The following is a 12,121-nucleotide window of genomic DNA, read 5'->3' on the forward strand; positions in this document are numbered from 1 at the left end:
TGCGTCACTATCTGCGCATGTACTTTTTCTTCTGTCTGGGCGCGCCCCGACAAGTAGGCTATTGATTGACTCGGGGATTGCGCCAACCTGATGACCTACCATAAGAACAAAAATGGTCACAGGCTGAGAGAGATTCAGTACCCTATAGGTAGTCTTTTCTAAATCAAAAATATGAAAAATAGTTTACATTGTTCAAAGACAACTGGAGTTTTTTGCCGACTTACTCTGTTGATGGAAAGGGCTCTGTCTACTCGTTTTACTTCTGCTCCAAATCTTGACCAAACAAGTCGCCTAATCAGATCGTTTGACGAAGTCTTTGTATCAGAAATGTATTATATCTGATAAGAAATTTACAGATTCTTCTGCGCTGTTCTGGAAGTTTTCCAAATTTTTGACAGTGGTAAACCTAGTCTGGAAGTGGAAAAGCATTCGTTTTGAGGATAAGCTAATATACGAGAGCTTCATACGCTATTTCTGAAGGCAAACTTTGTTTACTAAAAGCAGAACTTACTGCGTCGAATCGAGACAACGAAAAATTTCATCGAACTGTTGGGGAAGCCAGGCTGATGAAGTTTACGCACCTCGATGGATATTTGAAGGCCGAGTTACTTTCTTTAGCTGAAATAATAACTTATTCTTGCTAGATTCTTTAAGTGGCTGTGCGAAATACATCGGGTATTGTGAAATGAGCTCATAAAAGGAAGCCACAAAGTGCCATTACGCCCTAGTTTTACGCAAGATTTGCAAAGAGAGGCATACTGTGAGCAACTCGTTTATTTTAGCAGCGAACGGGCCGTGTTCCACAGTACATTGTGATCAACTATTAAAAAATTATTTAGTTAAAAGACAACCACGAAAACGCTTAGTTCGTTTGAAATGGCACACTTTGGTAGTTGGAGGAATAACATTCCTTCTTAGAGACTGAATAGGTTGGGTAGATTTATTGTGAACAGTGTACCAGAGAGGTGTGAATTTCTAAGTAGAACACTATAAACGGATGATTAAAAAACACCTATATGGTCAAAGGTGCAGAGAATTTTGGTACGAATGAACGGAACTGCTCTTTTTGGGCAACCTTTCGATCAAATCTCAGGTGATTTTGGCTACCAATTTAGCCCGCTTCTAAGAGATGATGAAATTCAGTTAAGCAATGTATGAAAGTGCGCAAAAACCTATCATGTCAGTAGACCCAGTCCAAATCGATTATGGACTGCGAGCCTAACCTATGAGCTTGATTTTACACTTGAATCTGGTCACTTATTGAGCAGTTGGGTTGTATATATTATTACCGATAGACAAGGAATCACGGCCGGGTTTCTGAAGTCGAACATCATCATCATCATCGACAGCATGACATCAGTGTTCAACACCGATGCTTCACTGTCGTACAACCATGACTTAGTTGAAAGCCATATTTTAAAGAAAAGAGTAAAGGTGGACGGGGAAGGGACATAGTGCTAGCTTAACACAATCATTCCGAGGTGCCTTGTAGTGTCTGCACCCCTTCAAGCAATCTGAATAGAAACTGTCAACAAGGTCGCCGCTGACATCAGTTGGCAGCCATATCTTGTAGTGTCTCCAACCAGGCACAGTGAGGATCACGCGGTCCCCATCCTGGAAGGCGAGTAGCACCGACAGCATCCAAACCTTTCGTGATGTCTTTCGTACCCCTCCTCCAGGTCAAGGGTTAGCTACCTATTTGCTTCCGCCACTCTGAATTAGGCATGGAAAACAGCACTCTCTTCGGCAAACGATGGTGCGGCATACGCAACACATGTCCCAACCAACGCAGTTTCTGGTGCTGGACACATTCTTCAATGGAAGTACCCATTGCACAACGGTTCTGATAGTAATTCGGAATCCAGATGAGTGACTCGACTGTCTGCTGAATTTTCTATTCTGTGGAAATCTAACCTGGAACTACCCCAAAACAACCGCCCTAAGCTTGATGACAAGCAGCACTGGAGTTCCTTTTTGTGCGGCTTCCCAAGCGTACATTGGTCTACGAAGGCCATCAAAATTAAACATTGTTTCCCACCAACGGCCGTAGCTTTACGTTCAAGGTTGCGCATTATGTGAGTTGTGACCGAGTCTCTTGAACAGAATGGCGGTCCCTTTACGGACGTCACCTTATCAGTCTCTATTTTCTATGTGCATGTTATCCACGCTGAAAAGCGAGGAAGCCCTGTACGGTTGTCCTATTCCTATTGGGACTCATCGGTAGTGTGTAACTCACGAAGCCAGGGATTTTTTTAACTCGTAGCGTCCCGGCTAGCAGTCTGAATACTTTACCGTTAAGTGTTTGGACCACTAGCCGGGAGATCACGAGTTAGAGGCTCTGGGGTTTCTTTATATGCATAATGATGATTATTCCAAATTATAATAAACAGCTGTACCGTGCCTCCTAGTTTGTTAGCACAATCTGGCTTCACTTAGACAACGAAATCTCCATCAAAAGTTCTCTAATCTCCTCATGTCTCAAAACATAATGCAAATCCCAATATCCCGACTTCATTATTCGATAAAGCTTAATCAATGCAGTGCGTGAAACGATTCATTTAAGGAATACAGTCTGACCGTCATCATACATAAACTAAATAACTCATTTGTCTGGTCTCCGGTCAGATTGTAATCTAAGGGCGTTTTTATTTCCGTGTGTATTTCGCATACTCTGGTTTTTATTAAAATATCTCATTCTGCTCGATTTTCGCTTGGTCTCACTGATCCAACATTTTTAGGCAAACGAGATTCTCCTAGTTAGGTATGCAGGCCTTGCTTATCGATAAACGGATTTGTATATTAAGCTGTCATAAAGTCGATTCAGGCAACCCTATATCATTAGTCTCTAATTTGCTCAGGTATCGGTTCAACTTATCTGTAGAAAGCTAATCTAGTGTCAACTTTACCATTGTGAAATCTACTTAGGTTCGGCCACGTATTACTGTGTAATAACTGGTAACAACGAAGTCACGAATATCCTATTATATTCGAACACTATTAAGACCGTCCAGTGCCCTTCGCCAGCGGTTATTTCTAACTGAGATTTCGTCCTGTAAGTGAAGCCAATCTATGCCAAAAAACCGAGAGGTACTGTACAGGTGTGGCACCTTACTGAAAACCACAAGAATTGCATATCCCATAAATCTCCCTGGGGGTTTCCAATCCTCGACCTCTCGGCTAGTAGCTTAAATGCTTAATTTTCCGGCCATGGGCGGCTGATCAGTACTGATTAACTCATTTGGAAAAGATATCGCGGCTCTCATCCTCCAATCATGGAAACCGCATTATGTGGTCACACATGTTGGCTGGCTACACGATTGCCGACTTCTTGGAAGTCATTTCAATCATCCTGCTAAATTTTTCTTCCTCTGAGCACATGTTAGTATGGGATGTTAGTATGGGACGTTTTAGTAATTTTCATCTGAGATTTCATCCTGTCAGTGAAGATAAGCTATGCCGAAAAACCAAGTCATTCAACCTTCACACACTAGCGCCATCTGTTGTTTTTTCTCACATATTATGTTCCATTTTGTGATAAGATACATCCTCGGAAATGAACCGTACACCAGTACAAGCAAGCTGAAGTGGAACTAGTTCAGTTCGGTTGAATCACGAGATATTTGATGAATGTGGGAATGGAGTTCAAGAATCTTGGACAAATAAACCAACCGTAGCACTGTTTTCATTGGTCTCCTCACTTTTACTTTCGCACCCATCTCAGATACATGTTGATGAGGTCAACCGGAAGCTGGAAAATTTCTCATCACTGTGAGGTTGGGTGGCTAGGCGGTTCGCATAAAATTTTGGCGGAAAAAGGGTTTTCTTAGGAGCACTGATACCGAAGCACTTCCTCATGGAAATTAACCTGGGCTCGCGCAATCTTATTGTTTGATCGAAGCAATACCTAAAGCATCAGCCAGAATTGCTTGGTGCATTCCTCTTTAGGAAGTTAATAAACGGGTTATTATGGCAGTAAAATTGGTGAAACGGCTTTTTAATCGCTGGCATTTAACTGGCGTGATATCACATCTTCGCTGTTCGAATGGTGCAACATCATTCGATGATTGGGACTGGATGCTCTCACAATCAATCAACAAGGGACGGCGAAAGGCAAATCAATGATGTATCTAGCTATTCCATCAAAGTGTGTGCATTGCAGATACCCTTACGAAGGTCCTAAAGTCGCTATATGTACGTTATCGACTAGGAAGCCATTCCACTTAACGTGAGCACGATGTAACCCACGCAGTGCAAGAGGCCTATATACATTACGAATCACACCATCACAGTCCCAAGGAGATATATCTTCGACAAATCCCACGAATATCCCTGAGCAGTGGTCCGTTGACAAACAGAAACTCAGCGGTTACAAGTTATTAGACAGACAATAGAATCTCACTTGCACATAGTACTTGAAAGGGAAACACTCTCAAACGTCCTGTTAACTTTCCTGGATGTTCTTTGGATATTAAGCATTAACCAACAAGCAGTGTAAAGCAGTTCCATAATTTCCGTACCATCAGATGACACCTAACTGGACCCTACTCACATGCTTCAGCAGTAGCGCACACCATTCAACTCGGACCTTTAATTAGTGAGATAAAACATTCGTCAGACAGGAAAAAATACGATGACCTCAAACTCGAAGTCACTGTGACTTACGTACACTAACTCTCGAGACCACAGCCTCCATAATCTGGTCCCGATTGCTGTCAGCGAAGAAGCGTGAAATATCATCTCACATGTCCCCATTTTTAAAAAGTCGGCATATGTGCTCAACCACACAAACAGTTTGTGACGGTGATTTGGGCTTTACGGACAGTCGCCGCTTCCTGCAAAAGCTACACTGTCCATTCCGATTGACTAAGCTGTCTGATCGGATCTGCTTAAAGGAACTTTGACATTCCTACGGCACAAAATCCCTGGTGTGTCACTTCACTGTACCCTACACCTCACCAATCGGATCAAGAGTTGGTGTATCAGAGTCGAAGATCAAAGACGTTCTCCGAGCGCAATTGGCAGTGAGTATTAATGTAAACGATGACCAGTCTGCTGTTACCCTGTACACGCGACCCCATCAACAGATCTTGCATTCATTCGTTGCAGCACTGACTCGTGTGCCATACCCTTCGATAGTGAAACCAATAGAACCAGCAGCCGATACTGCACGAATAACGTGCAAGTGCTTTCCTGTGCCTCATTTAACAGCCAAATTGAAGTCTGCATTGTCCACCCGAAAGATCAGTCTATCCTCGGCCCCATTCCCATCAAAACGTGCCATTCTCTCGGATGCTTATGATTATCCGTCATTAACCATTACTATTAGTATTTTTATTAGCTATTCAGTTCATAGATACAGATTGTAATTTCTTGAGTTTAAGCAAACATCAGTAGAAGTATTGAGGTCACTGTTGCCCTACTCACATGTTTGATAAATTCAGCGGCAATTTGCAGGCGTGATGTGGACAGCGTCTTCGTTGAACATCTTTCGATCCAGTCAGTCACTCTTGACTTTTAGAGCGGGATTTCGAACACTGTCATTCTGGAAGCTCAGCAGTGGTCCCACAAACTCACTTTGCTCCTTGTTAGTGCCAGCACCCACTCGTTTCCAAATTAAAGCGCTGGTGAAACGGTGTTCATATTTTGACACAGTAGTGGTTATGAGGCACGCATTGGCAGTGAGCTTCACGCTGCAAGCAGTTGATCTGAGTAGTTCCGGTCTGATATCTCAATCGGTTTGTTTGGTTGGATCAGGGACACGGAATCAACCAACTGGGTGGTAGCTTCGTTTTCCTCGCCATGGTCAAAACGGTACATCAACCACGATTAAAATAAAGGAAGACTTCTATCTTGCCTGTTTCCAGCTACCTTGGGACCATTGGCGGTTCCAGGCCATGGCATCGGTTCTGTTCTCAGCTGCGACAAGCTCACCGGCCAGGATGACCTTGATAACATAAGCTTGACGCCCGTGAGACTGCTCAGTTGATAGACAGAAGTGTGATAGCCATTCATACTGTCTTCCAGTACCTCCATCAATAATTCAGATGAGGTTTTAGTGAAATGTTCTGCTCAACCACCTATGGCATAGTGTCTATACCATGTCCTGCTTCACATACGTTATGCTCAGGCTGTGATCAGACACTGTCTTTCCGAATCGTGATGCTTATTGGCCGAATCCAAACGCTCACTGGCCTGGCATGCGATGTACCGCTTGTCCCTAATAACTGTTGACACAAAAAAGAACCCAGAAAGCGGCCCGGTTTTGTCCACGTTAGTATCAAGAATAAATGTTTTATTTTGTTTTGAGTCACTGAAACAAGTTGATTCGGTAGTGTTCTCACTCTCGTGATACTTTTTGAAATGCATCATGTTTGAAGTGTTTCTGGAGGGCAGTATTTGTGAAGTATTGATCCCTAACTCTGCCTTGAGGAAGGACGTGAAATATTGTGGAGATTCCATCCTGTAAGTGAAACCAATCTGTGCTTAAAAGCCAAGAAGTACTGTACAGCTGTTTCATCCTTATTGGGAATGATCAGCAGTGCACATCTCACGAAACTCGTTGCTCGAGGAGCCACAAGTGTAACCATGTGATGTGGATCCCGTGACCGAAGAATGAGCGGCGCCATATTGTGTCTGAGTGCGAGTTTATCAAACTTCTAATCTGCCGCTCGTGGCCGAACGGGTAAGTATTCACACTACTAGCCAGGAGGTCGAGGATTCGATATTTCCCGGAATTTTGCAAGATGTGCACTGCTGATATTCGATATTCCCCGGAATTTTGCAAGATGTGCACTGCTGATGAATCCTAATAATGAATCCCAATAAAACAGCTGTAATGTGCTTCTGAGCTTTTCAGCATAGATTGGCTTTACTCACAGGATGAAATCCCACAAAACTCCCTAATCTCCTCCTACTATCAACAACTTTGAGTATGTTTCAGATAGGCTTGACCACAATGTTGAGTCTCCTAGCCTGCAGAAGGTCCTACGTGATTGTTGTTTAACCTCTCTCGAAGGTAAATAGTATTCCGTGCCGGTAAAACTCAAGTAAAATCGGAATTAATGCATCTCATTAGTTGAGTAATGTACATTCCTCCATGAGGACAAAATGTAATTGGCTGCAATGCCCATTAAGCGAATTCCGACTGGACGTTTACGAAGCTGCTTCAGCTCCCACAGCAGACGATTACACCAGAATTCATGCTGTCATCGCGACCGTCTGAATTCCTCTCCGTATGGTGTTCTTTGTTAGCACTCCACTTGTACGATTACTCGCTGATACCAGGTTTGTAAACATTTCCAAGTGGCTCATACTTTTGGTCTCTTTTAAGTATTAACCAAACAAGACTGAAAACCATGACTTGCTTTCTCGGTTCGTCATTGTAAGCCCCCAGAACTAGAAGAGAAACAGCTCTGATGTCATTTTGAAAACGGAACTCCAGGTTACTAATAACGAACCAATTACGACGCGTTCCCACATATCGGTAACCTATCCTCACCACGGCATCTTTGTTTACTTCCTCTAAACCGAGAACACGTCGACGTGTGGATTTCCACCAGTGAGCTATAAAAAACGTCCAATTAACAAAAGGCTTGGTCATAAATAACCAAATTGCTCTGGAAAAACAATTACGGCGCGCTGCCATGCGTAATGATTGGTAGAACAGCTATGATCAATCATGATTTTAATAGGGAAGTCTCATAAACAAACGATATATTTTGACACATCGGCGTGCCTTCATAACAACGAAAGGGGATGTAGAACATAAATAATTCTAGAGAAAAGTGCATGTGAGTGATAAATGTTGGCGAAGGGTCATTCTGGAATATATTTATGACCGGAGAATAAATCGGTTCTGTATTTGCGGTTCATGGGCATTTATCAATCGGGCACACGCTGGTGCCCAACGAGGTGATCGTTTAAACTGCTTGTGTGCTAGGTGGTGGATGTATCCACTAGGGGTCAGTACTTACTTGACGGAACATTCGAAAGGTACCGTTTTTGCCCTGCCGAAAAGTTTGTTTTCATTTATAAATGAATATAGTCTAGTATATTTGAATGGCAATACTGGTTGCAGAGCATGTTCTACTCGATCGGGCCTTTGCTTATTCGCACGGGGTAAAAAAAATTCGTATTTTGATCAACCCACGGTCTCGTTTTAAAGGTGAACACGTCCGAGAGCGGCAAGACTGTGTTCCTGCTGAAGTGGATCAGAGAGTTCNGAAGGATAATTAACCCATTGTGCACCCAACTACTATCAGCAGCTGTCCACCACCTCGGGGTTAGTAATTCCCCCTAACTTGCTAAGGTATGAACATATTGCCAAGGTATTCCTTAAAAATTGTTTACCGTGGTGTTTCACATGATGACCTTGCTCCATGAATATTGACAAACCAAGTATTCCACATTTTCTCTTTACCGGTTGGTTAGCAGTGCTTGCTTTGAATTTTAAGAGGAAATCTGAAAATCGGCTTTTTTAACATCGGGGCCCATTAGCCGCACAATGCTCTTAACTGCAAACCTTTTGCTAGTGGAGTAAAACTTTTTACGCCAAAATGTTGCGTTTTGTTGCGTATGTGCTCATACTGAAAATCATCCCAATCTACATCAATGTTCTTGCAGATCACCAAATTTGATTGCCCAAGGGTGATCATACTTCTGGCGGGCAAGTTTGGTAGAATAATTTCCCGGCATGGCTGAGACCAAGGGATGCCTAAATGGGGCTATAAAGTTTAGACTGGTAATCTGAACTCATTTGCCCGATTGCCTTGGTCCATCAGAGACACGTCATAACTTTCGAAAATTCAATTCCATTGTGCGAATACTGAGCGCCAATAACATCATATGGTGTATATGAGGCAGCCTGGTACAGCACATTCAGTTGCATGAAAACGTCAAAATCGAGAGATTCAGGTAGGTTCCAGGTGAGTCTCTCGCAGAACCAAATTTATTTGTAAATGAGTGAGTGTATTTCCCTAATTTCGCGCAATTCGCTTTCAAGTGGAACATAAGTTTGACGGAAACTCGGAGAATGCGCCCACCTGATGAGCCCTAAGAAAAGCGAAACCGGTCGTGGGCTGTGGGAGAGTTTTCAGCTTCCAAATTACTATATTTTTTGAACACAATCACCAATAATGTGTTTTTACACATGACCATCTCTATATAAAAAACCCTGTGGTTCCTCAACGTTTGTAGCTAACCTTCACATGAATGCTTCTCAACTGTGACAGATGCTCGCCACTCTGACCTCTTCCTATTTTGCTCCAAGTTTTTCTCCGTTTTTTGGCCTTCATAAACAATGGCACACGAATACGTGGTTTAGTATATCCCCAATTAAATATTTTTTCAAAATTCGTCTAAATTGACGAGTGAGGGAAAAAATTTTTGTGTTGTTTTGAAAGTGTTCAGATTAATGTTTGGGTACATGAGTTTGCGAAACTCAGAGCTCAGGAACTAATCTACTAGTAGCATGGAACTTGTTCAGATCAGTTTTCAAGCTCTTTAGTGATCACTGCACATGCGTATAAGCTCTTATTAGTCATAGTATCAGCGTCCTTGCTTCACCTCTTTCCCAAGTCATCTTTCGTTCTGAGGAAACCAGTTGAAAGGTTTAAATGGTATCCCTCCCTTTTGGACGGGATAAAGCCATTAGGAACAACTTTGAAAGAGCCTGAATTGTTCTCCCTTAGAAGTCGTCGCAATAAAAAAGAAGAACACTCCCCTATCTGAATTTGGTCTGGTTTTTTCACTTCGGATTAGGTTTTCCACCTTGGGACACTGGTCACAGTCCTTCTGTTAGTACCGTAAACTACTCCATAGACGAGAATTACGAATAAATCATTAACATCATTAGGTTACACTCCTGGATGTCTAGATCTGGTTCATTTTCTCAAAACATCGTTGGCAAGACATGCTAACGGGTGTGCATGTCTATGCCTTTTCCGTACAGACCGCCTGCGCCTTGGGTGTCCCAGAATCCCTCTGCTTTTCGCCAAGCTGCGTAGAAATAGTCCCAATGATCACACACAACAAAATAATAAATCCACGTCTGACTTGACTCAAACCCATTTATTAAAATCCTCCCCGGTGAAATTTTAACGCGTTTTCAATCTCATACTAGTGTGGCGGTGATACTACTGACGGGGGAGGCATGCAAGTAGTATGTTTTCTTATTGTAAATTCGCTTTGTGTTTCTTGAAAAGCGAGATCTATTGCGGAACGTGTGGAGTCGCTTTATAGCATTTGCTTGGATCTGAGCAACAGTCAACGAATATCCATGAAAGTTCACGAAGACGCGTTCAGGAGAAGACGGGGGTCCAGTTTGGGTACATAAGATGCAAATGAGATTTTAGCTTCCCTGTCGAATGGTCTGTGACCGGTCAGTTGGTACTGCGCAGCGAAGGCCTTCTTCTTGAAGGCCTTCCTCTTTTCACTAGTAAGTATTTTGCACCCTCGATTGGTCGTGCTAGTGAAACACAGTGCTCCACGACGGGTCACGTGCATGCTGGAGGAGAACAATTAGGATAACGTGTGCCGTGGGTATTTGGCTGCATTTTTTTTTATCAAGTTTGCCAAAAGTTGTTTTGTACGGATTTCATTCAGCTGCTACTTTCGCATGCTAGGGTATTTGTGCCCACCTGCTTCCCGAAGAGTTGCAACAATGTTTTCAAAGCATTCTGCAGAATACGCCCAAGCACAAATACGAAATATTACTTTACTGATCAGACTGGTGGCAAATTAGATGAAAAATTCAACTGTGTAGGTGTGTGAAGGCATTTTCATTAACTCGACCCATAGCGCTCTCATTCAATAAAAAAGCGGTCGATATTTTGCGTAGACTTTAAACAGTGTCACATTCAAATGTCCAATACCACTAAGGAACTATGAGTATGCCGGCCAGAAAGTATCTTGCCAAGTATATTTCTATTTTCCAATCAGTAGTAGGTCACACAAAACCAACCATTTGACAACGTTTGCTCATGATACGTCCGTAAGCGAACTACAGTTTCTGAATCAGTCATTGGCGATTCCAAAAACGGATAAGCGAACTCTTCGCGATCTCTCTTGGCATTTCAGACTTTGTTGACTTGACAGTAGGCAATAGATCTTGGTTCACAGAATTTTAAGAAAGTTTTTCACTAATTCTCCCGTTAGGAAGGCCTGTGAAGAGAAACGACCGTGTCTGGACAGGTTCTTGGCTGTTAGTCTGTTCCGAACTTGTCCAGCTGCTCTCCTAGAAATCGTAGATTTTAACCACGAATAACGATTTCTTCGTACGAGGGGGCTAATTAGTATGTGATATGCGTAGAAACTCATGAGTGTCTATAACAATCTCCAAAGAGACCTTATGTGAAGGTCACGCGTCACTTACAACCAAGTCACCTCATAAGAAAACTGTACACCATTTTAGTAAGTTGGGCGGAAATCTCAGGACCAGCAAGGTTCTACGGTAGTTTTTGACTGAGATTCGCCTAAGGTGTGATGAAATGTGGGCATGACTTCGGTCTAGATCATTAAAAATAACCATCTTTCGAAGAGTCCCTGGTAAGGCAAGAGAGGCGCTTTCCGACGTTAACAAAGGGCAAAGGCCAACCCATTGAGAAACCAGAAAAGACATCTCCCTACAGTACTTCGGTTGCAAACGAGCACAATGTTTGAAATGCCATTTGGCTTTTTGAAAGAGTTATCAATCAATCGCTAGCTTAATCAACAAGTCCGAAGTGGTCTTTCTGAAAATCACAGTTTATTCAAACGCCTACACACAGCTTTCGCACTCCTGGTTTGGAAAGCGGTGCACTTGTCAGTTGCCATCGACGGGTACGTTTGCTTTATTTTCAACATTCATGCGTGGTTGTCAACACACAACGTTGTGGTTTCCGTGCCATCTAATGAATATCAATTACCTAGTGGCATTCTTCCTCTGGCTTCCGCCTCTATCTTGTCAACCCTGACAGTGACAAAAACATCTCTGCACGCATGCACACAAAGCCAAACGAAACAAAAACTCCTGTGTGTTGGAAACCAGCCTGAAGATGTGACTGACTATACACGAAATTTTCCAGCAGAACCACTGGCATTTATAAACCGTGAATTTTTTTTTTTTTTTGGGGGGGGGGGGGGG

This window comes from Opisthorchis viverrini, assembly GCF_000715545.1.
Source record: "Opisthorchis viverrini unplaced genomic scaffold opera_v5_5, whole genome shotgun sequence".
In the NCBI taxonomy this organism is placed as follows: domain Eukaryota; kingdom Metazoa; phylum Platyhelminthes; class Trematoda; order Opisthorchiida; family Opisthorchiidae; genus Opisthorchis; species Opisthorchis viverrini.